This window comes from Pyrus communis, chromosome 12, assembly GCF_041283825.1.
Source record: "Pyrus communis isolate YQ-2024b chromosome 12, ASM4128382v1, whole genome shotgun sequence".
NCBI lineage: Eukaryota > Viridiplantae > Streptophyta > Magnoliopsida > Rosales > Rosaceae > Pyrus > Pyrus communis.
The window spans coordinates 20259580-20267992 of NC_142576.1; positions in this window are offsets into that span (position 1 = coordinate 20259580).

Here is an 8413-nt window from a genome sequence, read left to right on the forward strand (position 1 = left end):
ATGAATTTCTTTTTTGAATTTGAGATATTAAAAAAAAAAGTTAATGCTTATCAATGAGACGTGCATGGAAGTACCATACCCATTATCTCGATGACCTAGAACTCACACTGGTTCAGTGCAAGCCACCACACAAACTTGATATATCAGGTGAAGATTGTATCAGTTTCCTCCAAATTCAACAAGGCAAAAGTTAAACAAATCCACAAAATAAGACATTCATTTATAATGAAGAAAATGGAAAAATATGATTCTATAAAAAAATAACTAAAACAAGTACCACTTATCCAACGATTATATGATTTTAGATTTTTTTTTTTTTTTTTTCAAAATGAAGAAAGATTAGACGAGATTAGCTGCTCGGCAATAGTCGCATGCAAGCCATCTACCCTTCTCCGAAATGGTTAAGACCATTACACCCAAAATTCCGCTGCTCTTCCCTCCTCCACCAAATTTATTAATAATAATGAAAGCAAACGAAAAAGATACAAGCGGGGAACTATATCAAGACCGACAAAGACAAAATAATGCCCTACATACGCCGTATTTACTAGCAATAATGCAAATATATATATATATAGATATATATATATATATATATATATATATATAGTCCTCGCTGCCTCAGCACATGTACCAAGGTCAGCTAATTAACCTATGACCATCCTTAGAGCATCTCTAACAATGCTAGCTAATTTTTATTATTTGATCTAAATGTTCATTTGGTTAGCCACCACTTCCAACAATCCTAACTATTTTAGCTTAAGTTAAAATATTTTAATATTATTTTTCCTACACTTAACAATCGAAACCTTTTTTTCTTCTCTTCAAAACCACAAAAAGTGCAATTTTATAATTTTTAATGTTTAGCAAAAATTTAACTTTCATGGGGAATTGTTATTAACACTCTAAAAATAACATTCTACAATTCTCAAAAGTGTATTTTTCTTTCTAATTATAGAAAGTTTGGAGTGCCAAATGAAATTTTTGGAGTGCTAATAACAATTTCCTTCTTGTATTGGTGAGCCTCCTGCTTGGATTAGAGCAGCTCTTACAAATGATGTTATTGGAGCCCCTCAGACTCGTTTTACGTCTGTTGCTGTTTTGTAGTTTACCTTTTTGGGTTGTATTCCCCACTCTTCATCAAGAAAAATAATAATTTTCTCTCTCTTCCTAGCTAAATTTAGCTAATTACTATTCACAAAGTTAAGATAACCAATCGTTCAGCTAACCTATTGGAGCTTGACTTTTTGGTATTTTTTTGTTAAAGTAGCCAGAAAAATCTCATTAACTAGGTTGTTGAGATGCTCTAAGGGTGGACACAATCAATGAGAATAATGTATTGATGAGTCAATTTCATATTATATATTTTACTTTATTCTTAGTATGTTTTGGTAATTATTCTGGTAGAATTTTAATACTTTGATTTATATTTTCAATATAGGACATTCGACTTTTTTTGGAGCAAAACGTGATCAAACGGACAAATTTTGGAGTGATTCAAATTGAATGATGTTCATGTGTCTCTAGCGTATTTGTGTCAAAATTTGGGATTTTTCTACCAAGCAGGTATTTTCTATCGATTGAATTAAGGAGTTGTGCGCGGTGCTGTGAAATGACGTTTCTAGGCTTAAATTGCGTTTTTGGAGCCCGAGATCACTTCTGATGGGTTTGTGGCCTTCTAGAAAAGTGTTCAGAATATTCCAAACCTTAACATCAGCTGTATTGAGCCGGTTTTGGAGCAGTTTAGGGGTCCAAAACGTGGCTGTTCAGATTTTAGGCGAATTTTATCATTTAATTTAGGGTTATGCTTCCTATTTTATTTTAGTTATTTAGTTTACTAGTTCAATTGGAAGACCTTTGATTAGGAGGATTGAATTTCTACTAGGTTAAATAAGCTTGGCCGGCTTTATTCTTGGGTCTACTTCTTCTCCATGCGTTCTTGAAGAGAGGGAACTGATCAAGTGTAGATATTTTTAGACTTTTTCCATTCTAGGTGTTTTCGATCTTTTATTATTTCAATAAAAAACTTTATGATTTTTATTATGAATATGCGTAACTAATTCTCTTTTTGTTAGGGTGAGGCCACGAGCCTTAATAAGAATATGTAGTTTCTCTTTAATTTGCTTATGATTATATGCATGCAGGTTTTCAAATTATTAATCATTGATTTAAAATATCTAATTATCTTGATGCTTGATCACCATTAGGATGTTTAGAAAAGTAATTTGATGCAATTTTGGTTGGAGGTCGGTCCCTGAAATTGACGAAGGCTTTTTGTGATTAATATTTGCAATTTCACTTAGGATGAATACCACATCTTGAGGGTTGCATGGTTTTTCAAAAGGTTTCACAAAACTTAATGAGTCATGCATGTTTAGATTTGATATGAATACCATAGACGGATTGCATGTTTGATATACGCTCTATGTTGGGGGTCCAAGTAGGCATATAATAGGAAAACCTAACCTTCGAAATATGCATGTATAAGTCATAAGTAATTGAAAGAATTATATAGGATTGTTAAGGTGACGGCGGATCCCTAGTGTTTTCTTAATTTGATTTCTACAAAATTGTTTCCTTTTTCTTCATCTTTAATATTGCAGATGAGTTTACTTTTATTAGTTGAATTCGTTTTATTAAATTAGGTCATAAAAATCAATCATCTAAAATTTCTACTTTACAATAATTAATTGAAATTTAATTTGCTTCAAATTATTTAATAATCCTTGTGGAGAACGACCTTACAAGATCCGTTTATACTACAATATCCTTGTTATTCTTGCAAGTATTATAGGAGTTTTTAACCCGTTTGCGTGTGTGGTAAAATCCCTATCAAGTACCACCTTTTGAAAGATGCTACTATTGGTGCTAAAATAGGAAGCATAACCAGGCTAGGACAATCATTCACTTGGTTCATGTGATATATAGTTGTTAATATGGTAACGATATTCAATCGGTATGATGAAATTATATAAGGGTTTGTAACTCAAGCAGTAATATTTACCCTACAATTCAGTTGCCAAAGTTTAAACATACCGCCATCTCCTTTGATCTCTTTTATACCAATATAAGAGTTTATGGGTTCTTCCAATTGTGACTAATTGAGACCCTATTGATGAATGAAAGAAAGGGTTTATGAGCCCTAATCATCCTTCAAGAAGTAGTGGGGGTGGGGAGAAAAATGCGAAGGAGAGAAAGTTGGAAATGGAGACAAAGAAGAAGACGAAGAGAGTTCAAACTCTCTTTTTTTTAGTTCTGAAGATGAGGAGGATCCAACAAACTTAGCTCTCGGTAGCGTTTTTTTTTATAGTCCTTTGCTCTTTACAAACCCCTGGCTTGTTCATTCACTCGCTTGGATTCAGTCTCGTTCGGTTATTCATTTGTTCATAGGTAGTTGGTTAAATAGTCGTGGTTGGGTTATTCACTTGGAGTTGCTTGGTAACTTCCTGGCCTTATTCCACCTTTTCATGTGGCATACTAATTAATACATGTGAATTTGAAATGAGTCTTAGAGTTTTTTTTTTTTTTTTGGAACAAAAATGAGTCTTACTGTTTTGTGTTTGATGATGATTATTTATTTTTAAAAAGTACAGAGATTCCTATTTGTAGTTTTGTTAATCGCACTTCATTTCAAAAACAAATTTGACTTTAACGTTTATGTTATTGAGAATGACTTCATTTTTGAATTCGGCCTATTTTATGACCCTTTAGGCCACATTTTTTGTGTGAATTTCTCGTGTTTGGTGGGTGAGTCACGACTCATGACCAAAAAAAAAAAAATCCAACTACAAAAATCAAGAGCTGTGGTTCATGTTTGGTAAATTTAATGATAGCGGGATTAGACACAGTAAGTTGGGAAATTATGTAGGATAAGAAAGGGGTATTTAATTAGAAGGAAAAGTTTGAAAAAGGGTTATATGGAGCTAGAAATAATTTCAAAAATTCAGAAGGCGACACATGAACGTTTTTTCAAGAAAGACATGAACGTTTTTTCAAGAAAGACAATATGACCTTCATTAAATGAGCAGACACACAAATATTCTCACGCGCAGCTCAACATCTCAAGAAGTTCAAGCAGCTGACACGACTACTCAAAGCTCCCCTACTCATAGTATGAAAAAGTCAGAAGTATTAAAAATAGGGATTAATTACCAGATCCATCTTTAATACAATCTCAATTGAAAATCAACTCAAGCAAGTAAGGAATCCCTATCACTTAGAATACTTCCACCATTATCCCATGATATTATCTCCTAATTAATATCTTGGGAATATTCTTTCTTCATTCATCAAACAGATGACATACTTTGGCCAATAGGATGCCACCATGTGTAGGGCTACTCCCTAACACTATCATCCGCAACCTCCTCCTAATAAATACCTCTATCTTCACCAAATTTTGGTAAGCTTTTTGCTACGCATACAAGCCCTAACCACTCACTCTTTTCATAGATATTAACTTAGGCATAGGAGACCTACTAGCCAACCCCCCACCTCGTGGGCGCGTGAAGCTTTGGTCTTTGATCAAATGTGTTAATTGTTTTGTACGTACAAATTCGTCTAGATTGAAGACGACGGATTTTTGCTAGTATAGATTTGATTCAAGAACGAGGAGAAAACGTTTAAAGATGGAAAATTGTGATCATATAATAAGAGACAAGTCACTTAGTACTACGGTCTAGTAGTATTTCTCTTCACCTATAAGTGAGAAGTCCTAGGTTTGATTCTCATCAAAGGAGAACTTGAACCACACTATTGCTAGCACATTATGAGACTAAGCGGACACCCTCTCCTTTAGTGTAGATAATATTATTTGGTCAAAAATAAATAAATAAATAAAAAGCAAGGCTCATTGTTATAGCTTAGGTTCATGTTTCTTATTGAATATGAAACATGCATTGATGTTATCTCCTAGTTCATTTGGGAATTTAACTTTATGTATCGTACATGCATTTATGTATCATCTAGAGATATAAAGGTGGTTTGTACCCTTAGTTTCTCAGTTCTCATATCTCAATCAACAATATTCTTAGTTGAATATATAGTTATTCTTTACATAGAACCTAGTTGAATACGTCTTCTTCAAAATTCTAAATAAATAAATAAATAACCTAGTTGAATACGTAGTTAAATTCACCTTAATTTTGAATTTCAAAAAAAAAAAAAAATCACTCTAATTTTTCAACCCATTAGATTAAGAAACAAATATATAAAAAAAAAAAAAAAAAAAAGGTGCAAAAAGTGAAAAAGAAGATGGTGTACATAAATCAATCTCTATAATAACAAGTTTTTTTGGGAAGGTTTTTTACCGAGACCCACATTATAGTGTGTAATGCATGGCATGTTGTATTCTTGTCTTTTGGAAGTTTTGTATTTAGTTAGGAGTGTTGATCATGTAGTTTATGCTCGATGATGATAATTAGACCGAGTGTCTTTAAGTAGGTAACTTTAGGTCCTGATCTTCAGGTATACTATATTTTCTCTTTATGTTTAACAAACAACTTATGAATAAAATTTGAGTTCTACTATAAAATTAATTTGGCACTATAGGAAGCTGACCAATTTACTTATAAGTTCATGCATGATCTCTTTTCCCATCGATGTAGAATTTATTCTCAACAACTTATTTGATAAAAAGTTAACGAAGGATTATATATGCGCTACCCATGGTGATGGTAAGTGGTAGCATATTGGAACAAAAATAAAAAGGGAAAAAAATGAGTTTACGACGTATATGTGTCGAATATCTTTTCACACAGCAGTTGCACGACTTTGTCATGTCTATTTGCATGAATCTATATTGTCAAATTGTCACATCATACCATCTACTACTACACCAAATATTTAACCATTTCACATGCATTCTCATCTAATATTCCGAATGCAACAAGCATATTATTGGCTTACCAGAAGAACACAGACATGCATGCATTCTGGTGATCTAGTCCACATGATTTCTGATCTAAATTATTCTCCATCCTTATCAAGTTATTAGATTCCATCTACCCTTTTGAGGTCATAATGTTTAACCCTACTCACATTTCTAACAAATCATCAAACCAATTATACTCGTAACTGCACGAACAATTGTAGTAAAATATGTAAATACGAAGTCGATTCCATATGAATTACTTTAACACCAATTTAACCGACTAATCAAACCTAACTTAATTAATCAATTAGATTGAATTGAATGATTGATTAAGATTAAAATTAACAAAAAAATTAAAAAGACAAGTAAACAAAATAAACACACGTCAAGAAGAATTTGAGAAACAATGAAGCTTAAGGTTATGAATCCATCAACAACAATCCTATTTACTTTTCTAGAGCCAACTACTATCCAATTATCATGCTAATGTTAAAGGTTGTTCTTTCCAAGGTGTGAATTAATCTGTGGTCAAACATTAACTCGTGTATCTCTACAATGAAAATATATTTTTTGTCTGACATACAATTAACACATAGAAACCCATTAAGTATAGAAGAATTATCAACCAAGTAGGGCTAGCTTGATATTGGTCATTCTCACTAGTTTATCTACTCTTCTTAGTCTTAATTCTAGTAAACTTAATTTATTGGTCATCCTCATAGACTTATTTCAATGGGTGATCAGTCATTATAAATCCAAATCTAGACTAAAATACGTATAAAAATTAAGAATGTAACATCACATAGAGACAAATAGCAATTAACAAAGTACTTCACAAATATTCATGTCATGGCTTCATCATAAACTTTAGAAAATAACTTAGTTACACATAAATGGTATGGTATTATGATGGTGTGGTGATATGGACAGAGAGCTTATGACGCCTTATTTATACTTAAAAAGTCTAAAAAGGTCTAGTAGAAACTCTCCTAAAATAAAACAAATTTGTAAACAATTATTGACAAAGAATTATTCTTGGTTTGAAAAACATGTCATATGTCTTCCACGCCAGCTTCGGGGTTCTTCCCTCTTCTAAAAAAATTTGGAAAAACAAAAGGAAAATTGTAGCTCTATGTCTTATATTTCTAGGAATATATTGCACATTACTAGGAAAAATCGGGAAAGACATCGCATCTTCATTCTCCCACAGCTGTGCAGTTTTGACAGGAATGTAACTTCCACAACCATAGGATTAACTTGTAAAACTGGAATGTTTGGCTCCATAGAGAATTATGAAATTTAGACACAACAATCTTCAACCTCTTAGCTTCCTCCTCCAATTGGCCTTTCATAAAAAATCCTCCATAAAGTCGATTTATCACCAAAATGTTCTAAGTGCATAACTTGGTTGAAATTGAGAAAAGAAAAATAATAGTGCTCTTTCAAAAACCAATTCCTTAACAAAATTAGGGATAATTGACGTGAAAATATACGAAATAATGCACCTATCAATCTTATCCCCAAAAAATAGTTTTAAAATAATCTTATATTTTGACTATGCAATGTTAGTATCTTACACCGTAGTTGAGTTTAACATCCATAAATGTGAAGACCATATATATTTGTGATAAGTTTGATATTTAATTGTGACACTCAAATACGAAAAACGACACATGTTTATAATAAATTTGATAATTACCCGTGACTTGTCCTCGAGTCGATTCTTTCCATGAATATTTTGTTTCCCTTCGAAAGAAATAAGGGTTCGAAGTTGACTACATATGAACTTGAATCACGTATCAAGTCACCTGGTCAGCAAATGTTTTCACGTTTACCAGATGCTAGGATTGCTAATTGGTTTCACATCTAGCAGGACCATCTTGGTCAGGGCCACACAGGCCAACACTAGATCTTCGGCATCAAGAGTGGTCGTTGCAACGGGATATTCACTTTAATCGCTTAAGACGTGCTTGGATGTGAGTGTGACCCTTCACCCTCTCTCTAAGAAAAGCTTTTGAGCGTGACGATTGTGTAGTTTTCGCGGCAAATTACTGTTTTTCCGGTTATATTGGAAGGTCTCGACCCCTTTTGCAGTTATCATCTTTTTCTTGAATAAAAAGAGAATTACTGTATAATTAACTCAATCACAATCTTCCAAAGTTCATGATAGAATTGTGATAAGAGAGAAGCGAATTGCGTTTGTACAGTTATTATTTGTGGTGAGTTCGACACCCAGAGAAAGTGGGATATAATAAATTATTTAAAAGAAAATAGAAAAATGAGACAACTGGGATTTATCTATACTATTATTAAGAGAACCCTCCTTGTCAACTTTTTGCCCCATTTTTTCCTATTTTGCCCTCACTTTTGATATACAATACTTACATAATGAGGGCAAAATAGTCATTTTGTACCTTTTGAGAAAATGACAATCATATCCCTAATTTTCCTATTTTACCCTCGCTTTTGATACATAATATTTACATGAGGACAAAACAGTAATTATGTAATATTAGCATAAAATATACACTTATTAAGAGA